The sequence below is a fragment of the Furipterus horrens genome, unplaced genomic scaffold (genome assembly GCF_987537825.1).
Source record: "Furipterus horrens unplaced genomic scaffold, mFurHor1.1.pri manual_scaffold_10, whole genome shotgun sequence".
In the NCBI taxonomy this organism is placed as follows: Eukaryota; Metazoa; Chordata; class Mammalia; order Chiroptera; family Furipteridae; genus Furipterus; species Furipterus horrens.
The window spans coordinates 75258553-75280230 of NW_028327180.1; the positions used below are offsets into that span (position 1 = coordinate 75258553).

The 21678-nt window shown below is 41.8% G+C and overlaps 1 long non-coding RNA gene across 1 annotated transcript in view; it reads right to left on the bottom strand.

Annotated features, from left to right (window-relative positions):
* The window catches only part of LOC150000723 (uncharacterized), a 63845-nt gene extending 48827 nt beyond the window's left edge, over positions 1-15018 (bottom strand). The window contains exons 1-2 of the long non-coding RNA XR_016513311.1: positions 14941-15018; positions 14447-14568 (exon numbers count right to left, since the gene is read on the bottom strand). This is a non-coding gene — a long non-coding RNA (uncharacterized LOC150000723). The remainder of the gene's footprint in view (positions 1-14446; positions 14569-14940) is intronic.
* Between the last annotated feature and the right edge of the window lie 6660 nt (positions 15019-21678).

Consider the following 21678-nt stretch of genomic DNA (forward strand, 5'->3'; position numbering starts at 1 on the left):
CCATAAAATGCAGCAGCCTATCAGAGTGTTAGGCTGACCGGGCAGAGGCCTGAATTCATTTATTCCAAACAATAGCCCCTATCACATATCTCAGGTTTTTATATTTTCATTTCCACATTGTGTCTCAGTCAGGTCGCTAAATGCCAACTCCCAGTCTGAGAGGCCACATGCTTCCCTGGCGCACACCCTGATGCTTGCTTGTCTACCAGCCACAGAAGCAGTGCATAGAGACATGGGAGGGAGGATGGTGGAAGGGTAAATCAGTTCACATCTCCCAAAGCCCAGCCATGTTCAAGAAAATGTTGTTTTAAAAAATCCGATTGTGGAATCTTTCTCTGACATTTGTCTATAATGGTGACAATTTACTATAATGCCACGAAGTTTAAAAGTCACTTTCAAGAAGAAAACTGTCTGTTTTCTGAATACTCTGGACCTGAGACCAGCATCTGACTGTCTTTGCTATCTGGTACCTGCCCTGTCCTCTATCATGAGTTGTTAGAAGGTCATATGCAGCAAAGCACTAACTTGAATCATAGTATGGGAAAATCCTAGAGTGTCAGCTGTGTATATTCTGGCAAAATGTAGGAACATAGCGTGGTCAAAGAGTGAAACTCTGGCATAGTACAGGAGTTTGCTTTAAGCTCTTTGTTCTTCCTGCTTCTCCCAGCTTTCTCTTTGACCTGTGATTCTCAGAGAAGCCATTCCACAAAGAGTAACTGAGTGCCACTGTGTGTCAGGCTGCTCCTTCTGGCGCAGCCCTTGGGGTAACAGCAAGACCGCCTCCTGCTTACAGTTCTCCAATACCCTAAGCTGATTCTCTGGATGCTATGACCAGAGCCTCCTCAAACCAGTTGGACCAATTAGATCCTTTCTTTCTTTTTTTTTCCCCCCAGCAATCGCTCCCCAAGTCCATGCCCATGGATTGTACATACAAGCTCTCCCGCTTCACCCTTTCATATATTCTTCTTTTATTTTTTTCCAATTAGATCCTTTCTTGAACTAAGCTTGCCTTTATTCACACTTGAGTCTAGAAAGTACAATTCCCATTGACTGCTGAACCCCAAATTTGTGTTTCATATGCACTTTCATTTGAATGAGCAAGATGTAGTCTACAGTCAAAGAGGAGAGCAGACAATGCATGCTGTAAAGGATATATGTCTTCCCCAAGCATCACTTCCTTAGAGGATCAGTCATTCTCATTCCCTAGTTATTCTAAGATCACATGGTTCTAGAGAGGCAAGATCCTCCCCCAACCTCAGGAGTAAGGACATGACCCAGGCCTAGCCCATTAGATTACTCCCCACCTCTGAGCACAGCAACTGGTTCAGAGACAGACATATGACTCAAACCACACCAGTCACAGTCTTCTCTAGGCTTTTGTTGGAGCTACAGGAAAAGATATATATATGCTCTCTCCCTCTGTATTGGTGAATTCTAAGGGTGGCACTGGTTTCAGGCTGCTGGTGCCCATTTGGCTGCCATGTACAGAATGTCTGTCTAATAATGAAGCAATATAGCAGCCTGCAAAGCCAGTAGTAGACAGTCTACACCTTAATGCATCACTTGAACTCATGGATGTAGTCTTCCTGAAGCAAGTCTATTTTTTGTTAGAGATGTTTAAAGTAGAAAGCTACCTTTCAGTTGTCTGATAGAAGATCCTTATACTACCTCTATTTCATTCCCTGCCACAAAATACATTGGGAGAAAAGTTATGGAAATGCGTAAGAGTTGTCCAAAATTCCCTTTTTCACTTCTAGAGCTAAACACAAGATCCCAGACCTCTCAAGAACAAGAATCAGGAGCCACTCTCATTCTAAAAACAGCAAGTCAACTAAATAATTGCTAAAGAGGTTTAGGGATATTCGAGGCATGTCCCTAAATCTTTGGGAGCATCTGGACAAGTATTTACTGTGCTCTCTCCCCCATTTTTCCTGGGGCCACTATCAAAATAAATGGGCCAAGGTACGTCAGTGGCACGACAGGACCCAGTGGCATGTCAGGGGAAGAGTTCTTTACCCCTTTGCCTGCTCCATTCCTTCCTGTCCTCATTGTTAGTGGAAAGGAAGTTAAACTGTAAGAATTAACCAGAAGCAGTAAGGAACTGTCTTGTGGCAGCTTTCTTGGAAGAATGGAAGAATCTTCCTTCTTCCCCCCAAGTAGGGGCCAGCCCCAAATCTTACAGGTTCTGATGATGACACTGAGCCTGAGAGGGGGAAGCAGGGGGTAGAAAAGTAAGAGAGAAAGAAGTTAAAGGAAACTATTAGAAAAACAGTGAAAAAGAATCTTCCAAGAACAAAACAGCATCATGAAGAAGCCAATAGGCTGAGCAAAACATAGAAGAGGGATGACAGGACTTGAGGACCTGAAGCCCCCAATCAGAGCAGGCAGTTCCCTGGGCAGGTGATGGGCTTCTCCATTCAGGAGAAGTGACCCTGCCCAAGGGAGTGTGGAAGCTGGTTGGCTCCCAAATCAGAGCACAGACCTGCCTGATTGACTCTGCTGTCTAGTTGTGACTCAAGGGTTCTTGCAGTCAAGATGCTTCTATAACTGGTAAAGCCATGGAACCGCAGCCTGTGGCCTTATGCTAACAAGGCTATTTAAACCCTTGCTGGCAAGGAAAGCACAGCTGTTCACCAGATGCCTGTTGAAGAAGCTGCCTATGCGCTTTCTCAGAGGACCTTTATTCCTCTACACATTCTGGACACAGAAATAGGGGATGTTGTTCCTAATGTTCATTATCATTGGGCATTAATCATTACCACTATACTCACAAAATCCTTTACAGTCATTTGGGTTGCTCAATATTCTACTATTTGGGAGAGGTGCTCTCTTAAGCTGGATTTCCCAGAAACAGAGCCTGAGACAAAATTCAGGTCCTATGATTTATTGAGGTGTGCCTTTAGGAGAAAGAGAATGAAGAAAGCAGAGAAATGGTAGGAAGAAGAATGTGATTGCAGCTTTGTATCTTGCTTCAGCCTGATCCCACAGTACCAAAATAATTGATCTTTCCTTGATGTAAAGGGGATAGTCTTTGTAACCCCTTGGCTAAAAGCTGTAGGGAGGTACAGAAGGGGTCTTCCATCCACCAAGAGCAATTTTCTGAAGAAGAGCAGGCATCTGTGAGCCACTAGAACCCAACACAGCAGCGGAGAAAATGGACACACTGATGTGTAAATGAGATTTGGGCCAGGTACCAACAGCATTCACTAGAGCTACTATATTAGTGAGCTGTGGTTGCCATAAAAAAATACCAGAGACTGAATGGCTTAAATTTATTTTCTCATAGTTCTGAAGGTTGGAAGTCTGAGGTCAAAGTGCCAGTGTGGTTGAGTTCTTACAAGGGCTTTCTTCCCAGCTTGCAGAAGGCTGCCTTCTTGCTGTGTACTCACGTGGTATGGATGAGGTGGGAGAGATTACATAGCAGCCCCTCTGGTGTCTCCTCTTATAAAAGCACTAATTCCATCATGACAGTCCCACCCTCACAACCTCACCTAAACCTAATTACCTCCCTAAGGCCCTTCTCCAGATATTATCATATTGGGGGTTAGGGTTTTTTCATATGAATTTTAGGGGGATACAATTCAGTCCATAGCAGCTACCATTTTGTAAACAGGAAAATGAGATAACTGTTAGCCAGATTTGTTCAATAAGAGCCATTTTCCTTGCACCTAAGTTCTTCTGGAATCCCATTTATTGACTGATGCAGAAGTTAAACTCCAACAAGGTGAGCCAGGCCTAGGATCTCCCAACAGTTTTTTTTCCCCTCAATCTCATCAGGTACTGCTTCTTACTCTGAGAAAGTCAGACTGTGATTGTTTGCCAGTAACAGTCTTTGGTAAGTATTCTGTAGGTAACAGCAGAGGCATCTGTGTGTGATCCTATCCAGCTCAGGCTTTGAAGCTCAGGAGCAGAGCCATTAACATTCTCTTCAGCCACAGACAATTCTCTTCAGCCGTTGTTGGTCTCTTTTTTCTTCCCCTCCCAACCTTTTCATCAAGAGCAGCAGCTTTCTTGTTCCTAGAACCTTTCCTTCTCTTCAGAGATCTCTGGGCTCCTGGGAGGCCTGTAGCCAAGATACTCGTCAGATACTTCTGAATTCCCAATGAAGAACAGACTGTGCTGCCTGCTCTGCAGCTAAGAACCCAAGCAGGCCCACCTCCTCTCACTATAGGATTGAGCAAGGACCAGCTAGGAAGTCACCTTCCTGCTGGCTCCCTGGGCCATCTGCAGTGGTTAGACCTGGGGTTATGGAGGCTACCTTGCTGAGTTCCCCAATTCACCCTTACTTCTGCATTTGGGTTATTTACATAAAGAAAGTCGGATGGGAGGGGAGAGTCACAGGCCCTGCCCTCAGAGAGTAGGAATTCATCCACTGCCCATCCTCATTTTGAAGCCCCTTTCGATTCTATGGGAGGAGGTGGGGAAGACTCTTCATTTCATAGAAGGGGTTCTGTAGGCCTGAGAGGGGCAGAAGAGAGTTCTCAGTGAGAGCGCCATTCATACCTCCTTTATTTATTAAGAGCTGCCGTATATCCAGCTACTTCTTAAAAATAGAAAGAAGTAATCTCAGAGAAGCGTAAATTCTACTACTGGCCCCAAAGTAAATTTCCTAAGCAATCTACAAATTTTAGTAAGAAAAACTCCAGCGCCTACATTCCAAATAGACAAGAGTGAGTTAGGCAGGCAGTAATTCAGTTTCATTGTCCAAACTTTCCTCTTAAGACCGTCCTTCCCCATTAAGAGCCACTGCTGTATTTCTGTGTCTTCCCCAAGGTTTTTCAGGGGTGAGAGGATTGTGCCATACACCCCCACTGCCCAGGACTTGATTCTGTCATCTCTATATCTTCCTATGCCCCACAGTTATCTCAGGCATACAAGCACAGTCCTTATAATTGCTTCTGTAGTAATTCCAGAGAAGCATATGAAAACAACTTTCCCAGGATCATATTTTACCAAACTCTTCTGCAGACAGGACAACAGTTACAGCAATGAGGTGCAATCATTTGTATTCATTTCCTGGTCCCCTCCAGCCACAGGCTGGGCCCGGCATTACCCAGCATCCCAGCTCAGGTGGGCCCAGAGGCACAGAAAAGGACTGCTACTCCACCTGCTGGCTCAACAGCAGCTCTGGGCTACAGCCTTTGAATCCCTCACAAGGCAGGCTTTGGCTCTGAACCAGGAGACTGAAACGTCTTTTGATCATGATAAAGATATTCAGCCATTTTGTCAAAAGTGATGACATCTACCCGCTCCTACCTTAAACCCACAGATACAGACACAAATACAACTGGAAAACACAGAGCCAAGGATTATTGATTGAATAGGAGCTGGCTATGCTCTGAACAAGCATGGCTTTAAGGGCTATAGCAGGGACCTGCATATAACAAGAAAATAGCTCCAAACCAAGGCAGGGAGTGGTTAAGATGGAGTTTAGAAAAACACTGATGAACTCAGCATTTTCTTTTCTTCTTTCCATTAAGCCCTTCATCTCAACTCCTTTTTTATGGGAAAAAAAAAAAAAAAGATTCCTCTGCAGATTATTTAACTATTCCCAGGGCCTGTAGTCCACCCAGAGTCATTTTATGCTCACAGTTCCTTATTTCTCCATCCTTACCGAGGCAAAGGAAGGGTAGAGGTCCATTTTATAGATGAAGACAATTAAGGTTCCTCAACAGAAGAGTGATGGAGAAAACAATATTGCCTACACTTACCCAGAAATTAATTACTTGGTTCCTAAAATCAGTAACTACAGTAACTACATGGTTTTATTTGGAAGTTGACAGGCTCCACTATGTAGCATCCATGTCATACCAAAGTGAGGTACCAGCAAAGATGTTAATTTTCAGAGAAACCAATTGAAAAAACAATTATAAAACCCTAAAACCTTCACCCATGTCAAGGGAAAAAAAGAAGCTGGTGAATATTAAGAGAAAGTTTTTGGAAAGGATTTATTTGGTGAGAAGTGTTGGTGTGCAATGGGTAGCTGCCTCCAAAGAAAGGAGGGTACCTGTATTTCACCACAAGCCTAATTAGAAGGGTTTCAAGACAACCTCTCAGAGAGCTTGATATGTGTCTCTTGCAGTTAGAGGGGCAGACTGGACTAATTTCTGACCCCAGCCCAAGAAATTTAGGGGTCACTGTATGGGCTAGCAACTGTTTTGCAATACTGGAATCTGCCCATAGTCTCAGAACTCATATGAGCAAAGAACCTGTTTCTCATGGAGAAACTGAAAATGAACTGTTGAATTATAAGGAGCTATAGAGGAAGAAAGCAGCTGACACATACAGGTCAAGAGTGTGTGTGTGCCTGTGCACGCACGTGTGTGTGTGTGTGTGTGTGTGTGTCAGGTACTATAGATCTCCAAAGAACCCACAAAAGTGCCCCAGCAGAAAACCAAATGTAAACACTGGCCACTCCTGGAGAGCACAAAGCCACCTTCAACACTACGAGGCAAGGAAAATATTTCCTGCCACCTCTTACTTCCTTGCTCTAATTCTGGAAGGGTCTGAAACTTCAGGAAAAAAAGAAGGACTATTTCCCCTCTTTTCACTTGCAGCAAGACCTAGATGGGGAAGGACAAATAGCTGAATCTTGGAAAAAACTGGAAACATTGACAATACCTGGAATGAGCAGGTTATGTACTTAACTGAGATCACGTTTTACCTTGAAAAGTGACTGTAGGGCTTCCTAATACCTGCAAAAAAAGCATTTGTCCAGGAGCAGAGTTAGGACCATCCCTACTGAGCAGGTGTAAGGAATGGTGGGAGCCAAAAATAAAGTTTCTTTTATGATTACACCCTATGAGTCCTACTTGTCACTGTTCCAGTTACAATTGTAAAAGTTGTTCCTCAACCTTTATTTTAAAAAGTAATAAAAACACCAACAAAGGGGTCATAACAAGTAGAGCTGTTGTCAGAGCTAATAGTTCTCCTTCACATAACAGCACTCTAATGTCCTTGTGGAAAATGAAGCCTTTGGATTCAAGTTCTGCCCACTTCTCCCCTTTCTTCTTAATTTCCCAAAGTATCCTGTTTCCTCCTCTGTTACCCTGCAAGTATGTACCACAGTTCTTTTTTTATTTTTTTAAGGCTCCTGTTTCTTTCTTTCTTTTTCTTTTTTTATAATTTTATTTATTTTTAGATAGAGGGAAAGGGAGGGAGAAAGAGAAGGAGGGAAACATTGATGTGTGAGACTTATCAACCAGTTGCCTCTCGCGCCCCCTCAGCTGGGGACCCGACGCAAAACTCAGGCATGTGCCCTGACTGGGAATCGAACCAGAGACCTTCAGTTCACAGGTCGGAATTCCTGAGCCACACCAGCCAGGGCACATACCATAGTTCTGAGCAAAGTTACTTTTAACAATGTCCTAAAACCTCCTGTGCTCGTCCTGACTCACACCCTGCCTATCCTCAGGGACAACACAGGGAGTTAGAAGCTTCTCCACAGTTTCAGAGTCTCCTCCATGGTAAAACTGCCATCTTCTCAATTTCACCTCCTGATGAGATACATCCACATACAAAGCACTGTATACAAAGAAAATTATACAGATGGATTCTCTGCTCTCCAGTAAAGTACAGCTTAAAACAGCTAACATTAAACAGACAAGCATAAATGTATAGATAGCAGAAAAGCAGCAGTAACCCACACATGAATGAACAGTAAGGGAAACGCATGATTAAGAGGGGAAGCAGAATTGGCAAATGAATGTTTACTGAACAGCTACTAGGTGTCAGGCATAGGACTAGATTCTGGCAATAAAATTTTCAACAGAACAGATCGAGTCCCTGCATATGTGGAGCTTTCAAAATACCGGAAAGCTAAACACTAAACAAAACTTTACTAAAAAGTAGTTTAATGAATATAAATGCACAAAGTGCTGTGGCAGATAATATTCAGGGCTGGTCTGGGCATTAAGAATCTAATCTAGTCTAGGGGTTAGAGAAGCTTTCCTAACACAAGTGACCTGGAATAGGGTTAGACAAATGGCTGGTGGGGGGTACAGTGATCTAAGTAGAACAAAGGGCATATGGGAAGGCAGAAGGAACTGAAAGAAGGCCTGTGTGGCTGGACTAAATCGATCTATCAAGAGGGAAAGGGGCCAAGCTGAGGAGGCGAAAGGGATCAGCAGGAAGCTGGGGAATTTTAAATGTTGATTAAGAACAAAGCAAGTAAAAATTACAGAATCAAAGATTTGAGGGATTGAAGAAACTTAAAGATCTCAGTCCAGCTACCCACACAACACTGGAATCCTTTCTGCCTGTTTCCTATAACTGTATCAACATGAATGGAGGCCAGATAGGGCTTGGCATGGGGTCACAGGTGGCTGATGTAAGGGAGTAAGTGAAGTATCCAAGGAGCTGCAAGGGCTGAGGCAGAGGGCTTTTGGTTCCATTGCTCCATCCCCAGATGTAGGGGACTGCTCCTTGTGGTTTTGGGAATGTAGCCCAAGCTGTGAGCCAGGCCCCACCCTGGGAAGGCTTCTAAGTCTCAGCAGAAAACTGAAAGGCTGTGCGGCAGACAGGACCAAAGGCCACTCAGAGGGTTCCCATGGTAATTGGATTTAAAGAATGCTTATTATGCTTTAGAGCTTGCTCTGTTTTTCTTATCTCTTAGTTAATTATAAGCAATATCTAGCTAAAAATGTATGAGGCCTTGTACCTGATGTCAGCATGGCATCAGGATGTTTAGCAGACCCTAAAACCGACTGGTCACTGTATTCTCTATATTGATATCTGTAATCAGTAACTGTCAAATGTAACCCAAGCATCTAAAAGCTTATTGATGATTCATAAATCTTTACCTTGTAAATCTCCCGAATCTCCACCTCAATAAGAGGCATGGGAGACAGAAGTTCAGCACTCTTCTCCTCTAGAGAGATCAGCTGCCTCCTATCCCTCCAGACAAAATACAGTGTCCTGGATAAATCTGTTCCGCTGTGGTCATAAAACCTCTGCTGGACAGGGAGTTTCCAACTGAGCCAGGGTGTTGGAGGCAGCTCAGCCTCACCCAGAGTATGAGTTGGAACTTTCTGAGTAATCAGTTTGCTTATTTGTGTGAAGACAACCTCATAGGGATTGGCCAAGGAGATGCAGATGGCAACCAGAGCTTGGTGGAAGGAGAACCACTCTGAGCAAATGTCAGACAGGTTGGTTCATTTAAGAGGGCTTAGCTAGTTTGCATTCATGATAGAGAAACCTATTGTGAAGGGCCAGACAAGGCAAGGCAGCCTACAAAGAAGCCAAAGGAAAGCAAAGTCAGAACGCCCACCACCCAGTGGAGTGCTGGCCCATTTACTCTGAGAGTAAAATTAGTTCATCACTGTTAGGGCAAATGCTTCTCATGTTGAAGGCAAGACAAGGAGGCTACTTCTTGGTGGTACAAACCAATAAAACACTCATGTTTTTATGTCAGGAATGAAACCTGGACCCCTTTTCCCTTCATTTTCCTGCTTCTCACTGTGTGGCAGAGCTGGGTGTGCTCAGAAAGGGTCCCATGTCCATGTGATTATCATCATTAATCCACATTTAATAATAAGCACCCCACACTATAAAGACCCCTTTGGTGGCTCAAGATACAAGAAAATGGAGGTCTCCGCAGTTGAGAGGCTCACAAGTCCAGATGAGGAAGACAGAAACATGAATCAGAAGATAAACCATAACCTCAGACACTAAATGGATGTACACAAAAGAGCTAGGCTCTTTTTGTTAGAGTTTAAAGTGAAAGAGTTTATTAGTGAAGGAGTGGGACAGAGAGAAGGCTACTCCATAGACAGAGCAGCCAAGAGCTAGGCATTATGAAGGACTAGATCATTGTGGAATGGATTAACCCCCAAGCTTTCTGAAGGAGCTGGCATTTGATCTGGGAGTCACATTGGAGTCAGGTTTGTTGAGGAGGTGGGAAAGTGTTGGGGGATAGGAGAAAAGGAACTGGATCAGACCAAGGGCTTCTGACAAAGGAAGGAGTAATAGGAAATCAGATTTGAAAGGTAAAGAAAATCATGAAAAGTCCTAATGGCAGACAAATGCACTTGGATCTTTCATTTTATTATGAAGACAGGGAGAAGGCACTGAAGGTTTCTGGGCAGGAGTTTTAGAATAACTATGTTGATTGAAATGTGCAAAATAATTTGAATGAAGAAGAGGGTGGGGGAGAAAGGCAAGGAAGCCCACTAGGAGATCAACATATGGCAGGATTTGATAACTTAATATTTTTTCTTTTCTCTCTTTTTTCTTTTCTTCCTTCCTTTCTTTCTTTCTTCCTGAAAAAAACAGATTAAAGAACTTTCCCATGGAAATTTAAGGAAAAGGAAATAATATTTTGGTCATAGTGATAAAAGTTTGGGATTTAAAAAACCATCAAGATTACTGTAAAAGTACAATAAAAGCTAGAGCTTGAGGACAGGCCTCAGAGCAGCAAGATGCAGGGAAGTGCTCCAAGCAGACTAGAGACTCCCCTAGAATAGGCCTTGCTGCCTGGCAGCACCTGAGGAAGGAACACAACCCTAAAGAAGGCTGGTTCTATGATGTAATTAGGAGACAGGAGCCTAGACCACAGAATTCACAGCTTTGCCAAAGAGTCAAGGAGGAAGAACAGGCAGAACCTGGACTGGAAGGGATGGTGCGAATGACAAAGCAGCAAGCATCTTGGCAATAAGCAGCAATTCAAAGCCCCCTCTAATCTCCTGGCAAAATATAAGATCCTGGAACCAGAATTCAAGCCTAAAGATGTTAAAACTTCCTACCAGTCAGATGGGATAGAAGCATATAATTGGAGTTTAACTTTAAGATTTTAAATAAATGTGAAACTTCCCAGATACATGAATTTATAAACTGGGAATCATACCTGCTATAATTACTATAGTTCAAGCGCAAAAGGATGACACCTAGAAGAAAAAGACATAAAAGTCCTAGAGATTTTATGCAGGAATAAAGAACAGGACTTGATCTGCCCAGAATCTAAAGAAAATCATAGCACACACTGAGAATGCAGGAAGTTCTCTCGCCTCTGTCACTGTCTACCTTTAGGCATCCCTGTAGGGGACTTAAGTAAATGCTTTACACCTTAGTCAGTCTTAGCATCCATAAATTATGATGAAATGCAACTTTAAAAAGCTTTGTTCTCTCCCAAGGCTATAAGTTAGTGCGCAGGTATAGAGGGTAATAATAGAAAAAAAAATGATGAGACTTAAGTCACTGATTTTCTACATGTCAAATAGGATGGGTACTAGCAATACCAAGATTAACAAGGCTGTTCTTGTCTTTGAGATGCTCACAGTTTAGGGAAAGAGATGGACATGCTGACAAATAATTAAACTGCCTTATGTGTGTCATAGCAGAACTGTGGATAAATGTTCTAGAAGCACAGAGGATCAAATGACAAGCTCAGCCTCAGGAACCCAGGGAAAGCTTTACAGAGAAGGTGAGAATTAAGTGGGTTTTACAGAGTGAGTAGGAGCTCAACATTTGGATAAGAAAGAGAAGAGCATTCCATGTCATGGGAAAGGTATACACAAGGCATGGAGGCATAAAGAAAAAGTGAGTTTACAGTGGAGGAGGGGGAGAAGGGATGAAAAGGAAGTTGGAGGAATGAGCTGCCTAGTATTTTCAAAAGATTAATTAAATTACAAAGGTTATCAGCAAACAACAAGTGCTGGCAAGGACATGGAGAAAAGGGAAAACTTGTGCATTGTGGATGGGACTACAAATTGGTACAGCCACTATGAAAAACAGTATGGAGGTTCCTCAAAAAACTAAAAATAGTTATACCACTTCTGGGTAGGTATGTGAAGAAATCCAAAACACTAATTCAAAAAGATATATGCACTCCAATGTTCATTGCAGTATTATTTACAATAGCCAAGATATGAAAGCGACCCAAGTGCCCATCAACAGATGAGTGGAGAAAAAAGTAGTTAGAACATATCCACAATGAAATATTACTCAACCATAAAAAAGAATGAATCTTACCTTTTGTGACAACATGGATGAACCTTAAGGATATTATGCTAAGTGAAATAAGTCAGATAGAGAAAGACAAATGCCATATGATTTCACTTATATGTGGAATCTAAGAAACAACATAGCCTTGACTGGTATAGCTCATTGGGTTGGACGTTGTCTTGCAAACTGAAAGGTCACCTGTTAGATTCTCTGTCTGGGCAGATGCCTGGGTTGTGGGCCAGGTCCCTGGTTGGGGGCACACAAAAGATAACTGAGCAATGTTCCTCTCCCATAAAAGTGTTTCACTCCTTCTCCTTCTACCTCCTTTCCCCTCTCTTTAAAAAGAATTTTAAAAAATATTTAAAAAAATAAAATAAAGAACAGTATAGTCCTGGCCGAGTAGCTCAGTTAGTTAGAGCAATGTCCTAATATGCCAAGGTTGTGGGTTTGATCCCTGGTCAGGGCACATACAAGAAGCAGCCAATGAATGCATGGGTGGGTGGAACAACAAAATCAATGTTTCTCTCTCTTTCTCGCTCTCTCTCTCTTCCTCCCTTCCTCTCTCTCTCAAATCAATAAATAAAAAAACTTGAAAAGATTATTAAAAAAAGAACAATAAAAATGAATAAACAAAACAGAAGACTTATAGCTACAGAGAACAAAGTGATGGTTGCCAGATGGGATGGGGGAGGGGGACTGGATGAAAAAGGTCAAGGTATTAAGTACAAATCAATACTTACAAAATAATCATGGGATGTAAAGTATAGTACAGGGAATAGGGTCAATAGTATTGTAATAAATATGTATGGTGCCAGGTGGGTACTATAGTCATTGGGGGATCACTTCATAAATTATATAAATGTCTAACCACTATGCTGTATATCTGAAACTAATATAAAATAATAACTATAATAGACAAATAAAAATAAATAAGTAAATAAATAAATAATTTAAAAATCACAAAGGTCACATACATGATTTTGCAAATCCACTAGTAAGTTAGGACCTATTTCTAAGTCTCAGAGTTGGGATTCACAGGGTTAATGGGGAAAAGAAGAAAACTTGATTGCACTCTATCTAGAACTGCCTCCTACAATCATGATGAACACAGGAGGGGAGGCTGTTCACATATACACACCAAAAGGACTTGTGTGGTACACCAAAGAGAAGTCACAGGTCATCTGTGACATCATATGGCCCTCTGCTGTAGACTACATAAGGGGTTAGAGATACTTAATTACCCTTAGAGTACTTTACAGCCTCAGGCAAAGCTTCATGTTTCTATTCTTCTCTTTGAAGACCTCACCAAAAGCACTCATATGTTTTCCTTCTTCAATAATATCAAACCTCACAGCCTTCTTCACCTACCAAATAAGCAACTCTCAGGGAAAACAATTCAGTTTAATAATCACATTCCAGTCATGTGGATAAAACTTGGGAACTTAAAGGAGCACATCACAGTGCACAACTTTCAGTCCCGGGTAATCACTTCTCTTCATGCCTTCCTCCAACTTTGGCTCTGAAGACACAGGCAGTGTGAAAGAGGGCTATGCTTGCCTATTATCCATGGTAACTTCATATAAAATAATGACACAGGAAGAAAATACCCCCCAAAACTTCAAAGATTTTTTCCTAATAATGTGCCTGCTTCAAGATTTACTGAAACATCTGAATTTCATTTTCACCACTATAAAGTCTGGATTGCAAATGTACAGGTTATGTATTTTGTGATGGGTTTCTGACAGAATTCAGGAATTGGAGAAGAAAAAATATTATTATTGATAGATTCTTTGAGAGTGAAGAGAGGGTCCTAAAAAACTGACTTCAACTAAAAAGAGAAAGGTAATATAAAAATAAAATAAAATAAAATAAAAAATGCACTTGATCTTGAAAACAATCATTGAGACTCACATTTTTGTGTTTAATAACCACCTTGAATTGGTCTGCCTCAGCAGACAGAATGATTCTGGGCTACCTTTGCATGATTTATGGCATTCATGAACTTGGCAACTACATCAGTTTTTCTAAACTTGGCACCGAACACCATCTGCATGTTAAGTGAAGACTTATGATTTATAAAACTCAGCTCCTTATGCAGAGGTACATGAATTGTCTTATATGTGCAGTCTATAACATCCACGACAGATAAGGAGGCAGCTATGTCACAGAATTTATGGCTCCTTCTTGCCAAAGCTGAAGTTTGAGAGAAAAACAAGAGAAATAACTGACCCTTTAGAGAAAAATAGCTTTAGCTAATCATTACTCCCCAAATGATGAACCAGCTGTAGCCCACAACTATATCAGTGGAAGTCACTTTAATCACAGCACTGAACTATGTCTACATTTTGAATGTGGCAGTAATAGACAGAACCTAAGTGACTCTTTGGAAATATCAAGCACTTTCTCAATTTAATTTTTCCCCCAGTTTGGTGTCCAAGACCTCTTGCTGAGATTTCTCATCAAGTAGCCCAGACAGATGCACAGACGTGGAGAGAAAATTCAGTACCTTGGTATGCTCAATGGCTTCCTGCATGCAACCTCAAAGTGAAGAAAAGGAAATGCTTGTTTAGGTTCTGAAATACAGCTTGTTTTCATAGATATTTTAGAAATGCAGCAGATCTCCATACACTGCAAAAATAAAAAAAGTAGAAGCACAGAAGATTCAGTAGAATAAACTTATGAATCTCAAGAAAGAATGAGATTATATAGACAGCCATTAAAAATGACAAGTATATGGGGCCAGGTTGACAAGCAGATATCTTTAGATAAGAAAATGCTAAGCATAAAAAGCAGAACACAAAAATGGTAAGCATACATACCAACTAGAAAAAGGCAAAGTGACAGAAAAAAAAAAATGTTTTCTGCCTAGAGATTTTCAATATTATAAAGCTTAGTGAAAAACAATAAAATTTAAGTAACTTACTTCCAAATATCCCTGTCAATCAGAAAACAGACACATATAAATGGCTGCTAACTGCCCTGAATCCAAGAAGTACCTACCCTGTCGCTGTCTCCTCTGCAGAGTTCCTGAACAGCATTCCGCCCTCCCTGGCCTTTGAGAGTTTAGAACACCAGCACTCAAATACCTGACAGCAACAGAAGAAAGCTGAAAATATAAGTAGGAGTAGGAAAATTACTTGGTAAAAAGGAATGTGGGGAACCCACTTCCAACTTTAATAACTAATTATTAAGTCACTTGATTTCTGAAATGTGTCTGGCATTTGTCCAGTTCTGACCTTCAGCTCTAATAATATCCTATGTCTACTTGTCTTAATGTGGTTGCTCTAACTCATGAAAATGATGTTCTACTCACAAAATAGAACAACACTTTATTTATCAGGAACATTGAAGCCTCTTTGGCCACTAGGACTATATCCAAGAGCAGAGCAGATGCACAGGGAAGAACTGTATTTTGATTCAGGAACTCAGTCACTACTACTCATTAAGCTACCTGCAGACAGTTGACCACTCAAATGCAGCTGCTGTTTTCCAGGGTTGAGTTCTAGTGTTCTGTTGGCTGCTTTTAATCCTGAGAGGGAACACCCTAGCTCAGGCCAGGGAGTCAGGCTAAAAATGGAATGAGAGAGAAGTGAGGAAGCACTACACACACACACACACACACACACACACACACACACACACATACACACACACACACACATTCTGGCACAGCAGCCTGGAGCAGAGCAGTCTTCCTTCTGGGAAGCCATGCAGAGCTGCAGAGAGCCCACAGAGTCCCATCCACAGCTTCTGTGGAGTCACCTTTGCACTTCGCCATGCTCAGAAACAGTTCATGATTCTATGATGGAAGACATGTTTATAAGACCCATGGGCAGTTGTCATGCTCACAGATTCCCCCTTTCTTCTGAATGGGTCACAGGATTCCTTCCAGGTAAATTGCTTGTTTCACATCATGTAACACAGACACACAGTCACCACCCCCACCCCAACTGCTAGTTGAATAAAACGAGAAATTGGCACTTAAACCAAAGGCCTATGAGCTGATGCTTGAGACAACTTGGTACTTTCCTATGCCTTTACTCTGCCCAATAAAGGCTCTCTATAGGAATAGTGTAAGTTAAGCCACACAGAATAGTAGCAAGGGAGGTCCAAGCAGCCCAAGGGATACACTGAGGTACAGGAAGGACACATTCCAATATATTTATATTTATTTTTATCTTTTACATTTTTATTTTCTATTTTTATATATGTTTAATAATAGTACTACATATACATACAATTGACCCCTGAACAACATGGATTTGAATTGTGTGGGTCCACCTATATGTGGTTTCTTTTCAATAAATACCATAAATATATTTCTTTTCCTTATGATTTTCTTAATAACATTTTCTTTTCTCTAACTTACTTTGTTATAAGAATACAGTATAGAATACATATAACATACAAAGTGTAGCAGACTGTTTCTGTTATTGGTAAGGCTACCATTCAATAGCAGGCTATTAGCAGTTATTGACTGCCTGGAGAGGGTGGTCAGCACCCTAATCCTCACGTTGTTCAAGGATCAACTGTATACAGTTTATAAATACATAAATATACACATAATGGAGGTGTGTATTCAAATATTTTTTAATAGGGATGTGTAATGAAAAACTTTGGAGATCAGAAGACACAACTGTGCTTGAGGTGTTTCTATGTAAGGTGTAGTCCTGATTTTCCCAGCCCACCCCCATCAAAATCCCCTGTGAAAGTTGTATACAGATTCCTTGACCCACCATAGTCTATAGGATCTGAATCTCTAGGAGTGGGATGCTTTACAGAGCTTCCTAGTCTAATGCTACTGGAGTTTGGGAACTACTGCAATAGAAGAATTAGAGAAGCGGGCAGAAACAAGATGGGCTATGGAAGGGGTAGAGTCAGTGCAGCTGGGAACATCAGAAGCCCACTTATGACTTCCAGCCAAGACGGAGGTCTAGACAGACAAACTGCATCTCCATCCAAAACTAAGAAGGAATACAACTACCTCAAAACTAGAGACAACCAAAAGTTACAGAAAATTGAGCAGCATGGAAGTCCAACAAACAAAGATATAAAGAAGAAATACTCATCCAGACAGGTAGGAGGGGCAGAGCTGAGGTGGAGAGGATGCGGTGTGGTGGCTGCAGCAGCGGTAGCGGCAGCAGGCCGCTGGAAAGTGCAGTCACACATTTTAAAAAGCAGGGAGGGACACCTGGTGGGTGCTCCCAGCACCAGACCAGACCTCACAGCTCACAGTTCCAGCACTGGGGAAAATAAAGCCTCATTGCTTCTGACTGTGCAAACCAGTGGGGGTTGGGGCAGAGAAAGAAACTGCCGGTCTCTCAGCAGAGTCCATTTGTTTGAAGGGCCCCCACGGTCCTAGAACGTCCGCAGACCCACCCACTCTGGGAACGACAGCCAGGGCGACAGCTAGAGAGGTTCCAGTCCCATATGGGAAGTGAAAGAAGTGCCTGGAAAAGGGGCGAGTGCTGGGCAGGTGGTATTGTTCCCTCTCAGACCCCTCCCTCACATACAGCACCACAACGCGGTGAAACGGGTCGCACTGCACTGATGAATACCTAAGGCTCCACCCCTTACAACATAACGATGAGACAGCTCTACCTAAGACACAGAGGCAAACAAACACAGGAGCCTGTGAAGATGAGGAGACAGAGAAGTATGGCCCAAAAGTGGGAATGGATCAAGGTTCCAGTGGGAGAACTAAGTGACGAGAAGATAGCCAACCTAACAGACATAGAGTTCAAAACACTGGTGATAAAGATGCTCACAGGCTTGACAGTTATGCTTAAGTACAGCAAATGCATAAGGGAAGAAGTGAAGGCTATGCTAAATTAAATGAAGGAAAATCTACACAAAACCAATGGGGAAAGGAAGGAAACTGGGGTTCATATCAATGATTTGGAACATAAGGAAGAAAAAAACAGTCAACCAGTACAGAATGAGGAAACAAGAATTGAGAAAAATGAGGAGAGGTCTAAGAACTTTTGGGACAACTTTAAACGTGCCAACATCCGAATCATAGGGGTGCCAGAAGGAGAAGAGGAAGAGCAAGAAATTGAAAGGTTATGTGAAAAAATAACGAAGGAAAACTTCCCAAATTTGGTGAATAGACACACAAGTCCAAGAAGCACAGAGTCCCAAACAAGTTAGACCCAAAGAGGCCCACACCAAGGCACATCATAATTAAAATTCAAAAGTTTCATGAGAAAGAGAGAATCTTAAAAGCAGCAAGAGAAGAGCAGACTTACCCACAAATGTAAGGGATAAAGAAGCCAGGGACTCTCAAACCAGTAGGAGATAATTAACAGATGAATCATGGAAAAGGAGCCAGGAAATGACATTCCGCAGCACTTCACACATATCTCTGAGATCAAAAGGAGGAAGACTGTCATCACCAAATACAGAGAAAAGGAAAGATGTAGCTAGATAACTTTGCAAATAAGTTGGAGATAGACCAATAACTAGATTACCCTTAATCACACCCTTAGTTAAGTAGTTGGCCCTGGCTGGTTTGGCTCAGTGGATTGAGCGTCGGCCTGCGAGCTAAGTGTCGCTGGTTCGATCTTCCAGTCAGGGCACATCAGAGAAGGAAAACTCTGACTCCAAAAAACCTCCGCTGCCTTGCAGCATACCTCTTCAGGGGAAAGGCTAAGGGAGTAAACCCGGACAGAAAATCCGGAGCCGGAGTCCCTAAGGCGGTTTGACGTTGTAGTCAACACCGGCAACTCCTGCGGCGCACCTGAAGCCAAGCTGTATTGACTCCGTCTTTCCCTTGGATCCTTCAGCTGCGAAGAGAGGGGGAGTCTGCTGCATGGGCAACAGCAGACCCTCCATATCACCCTGCCCAGGCTCTGTAGCTTCAGCTTCACTGGAGAGGACACTCCAGCGTCATCACAAGATGTCGATTCAACACGGGAGGAGACAGAATTCGAATACCGTGTCACTCCCGAGTTGGACTGCACAGCCATTCTCGGCGTGCAGATAGACTCTTAAGAAGCTACACCATCGTCTCTCGAGGCGGATGGCTGCCAACGACGATGAGTTAAGTAGTTAATCACATCAGATTGTGAACCCAGATTAACCAGTAATGGAGAAATGAGGGAGAAGAGAGGTGGGGGAGCTAATCAGTGTTAGGGAGGGAGAGCAAATTGCATTAGTATAAAACCAGTTTTCTTTGTCTACTTCATGTGCCCCCTGGCTGGCTGTGCACCTGACTCTGCAGACTCGTGAATAAATGCCTTGCTTTGCTGCTCAAGTCCTGTGTCCCAGTGTTTTATTGTGAGCGTTTCTCACACAAAGGGGTGCCTATAAGACTATCAGCTGATTTCTGAAAAGAAACTTTGCAGGCAAGAAGGGACTGGCAAGAGGTATTTGATGTGATGAAAAGCAAGGACCTACAACCAAGATTACTCTATCCAGCAAAGCTATCATTTAGAATGAAAGGGCAGATAAAGTGCTTCCCAGACAAGGTAAAGCTAAAGGAGTTCATCATCACCAAGCCATTATATGAAATGTTAAAGGGACTTATTTAAGAAAAAGAAGATCAAAACTATGAACATTAAAATGACAACAAACTCACAACTATTAACAACTGAACCTAAAAGATAAAAACAAAATCCAACTAAGCAAACCAGAATAGGAACAGAATCATAGATATTGGGATCACTTGGAGGATTATCAGCTAGGAGGGGAAAGGGGGAGAAATGTGGAAATCGTGTAGGGATTAAGAAGTCTAATTGGTTGGTACAAAATAGACAGGGGGAAGTTAAGAATAATATAGAAAAGGGTGAAGTAAAAAAACTTATATGCACGACCCATGGACATGAACTAAGGGGGGGTCGGATTGTTGGAGGGAAGGGGGGTGCTGGGCAGAGGGGAGCAAAGGGAAAAAATATTGGGACTAATGTAACAAGATAATCAATAGAATATACTTTAAAATTGAAAAAAAACAACAACAAAAAACCAGCCCACTTCTGAGGAGAAAACCAATAGCTGGCGCCTATAAGCTGATCTTCCTGGGGCCTGACCAAGGAGGAGCCACCTTCCCACCTTCCTTGTTCTTCTAGAGCTCTGGTGCTAAAGGTACTGTATTGAGACAATGTCTGTACTTCCCTAACTAGCTTTCATTTAAATCCTCATCACTTAATGAAACCGAGGCACTTCCTCTTCTGATGTTTAAGGAGTAGGGATGTGGAATCTTAGGAACCAACAGTCCCTCACGTAGAGAGCATGTAATCCAGGTGAACTGAAAAGATAGCTGACATAATTTCACTTATGTATTTTATGGGATGAGAATGAGGTAGGAAGAAGGAATCATATTGCCCAGAGTTTTCTGTAAGCATTTAAAAAAGGTCCTGATTGAACATTTAATATGAAATCATGTGGGTGGTTTCTTAAAGGCTTACCAAGTAAAACAGAAGGCTGTGGAGCAAAAGCTATCATTGTCTGTGTGACCTTGAACAAATTACTTATTCTCTCTACTCCTCACCTATTAAATATAAGGTTAGACTTTAAGTGATCTAAGGTACTTTCGGTGTTTCTAGCACCTAAGTGCGGACTTAACTCCTAGTTCAGGGGTCCTTTTACTATATCATGCTGATCAAGAAAAAATTAAAATTCTGGCCCTTTAAACTAAAAAAATTTAGAAAAGGCTCCTATATCTTTAAGAATTAACTATTAAATGATAAAAAAAAGAATTGACTATTAAATGAATCTTCATAAAGAGAAAATCTCTGCTTTTGTCAGCCCTACCCCCACCCCCAGTAAGGACTTTATCTATAGGTTCTTGATGTATCCAATTGCCACCTGTTTCCCAAACCTGAATGAAAATCCAGAGTGAGATTGACTGATCTTTACCCTGTGCAATGAGACTGCATTATCACTGGGATGTAAATGTTCTATCTAATTAAAGTGTCATTTTATTTTGATATATTGCTGCCTTGCTTTTCTTTCAAGGTCACCTCTATTTCTTTTTCCCTCTATCTGAAGAAGGGCAGGTTGAGAGGTCACCAGGCATTGGATGAAACCTGCTAATTGTCACCACTACTGAGGACAGAGACATCACCTGACATAACACGCCCTATGCTTCAATAGGCTTGAATGGAGTGACACCATGTAATGCACTCCAATACAGTGTAGCTAATGCCAAAACAGAAAAGTGAGAACTGTTTCCTGAAATCTGCTACAGATACATGAAAAATTCCAAGGAGATCAAAAGTGACACATCCCGGCAATATGCCACATTTTTACTTCATGAAGATGGAAGGTGCCACAGCAGGATATTCATCTCAGGCAAGACTGAATAAAATGTCATCTGAGCCACCAGTTTAAAGAGATTTTACTTTAAAAATATAAACTTGATCCTATGAGTTATATTACAGATTGAGCTTTCTTTATGGTTGTCCTGGAACCTAAACTACTTAAAATTTTTAAAAAGCATTTCTAACATTTTTATTCCATTGCCTAAAATAACTGACAGTAATGGATTAGGCAGGTATTATAAAATTTATCTTCTGCATATGTGGAGGTAAAAGATCAGACCCAGTTTGGTTATGAGGCAGCAGAGCCTAGTGGTTAGCACTACAGGTTCTGGAGTCATACAGTCTGGCTTTAAATTCTGGCTTTATCATTCTATTATGACCTACATAACATACTTTTATGTGACTTACATAACATACTATTATGTGACTTACATAACAACTTTAAGCCTCAGTTTCTACGTTGGTAAAATGGGAATAT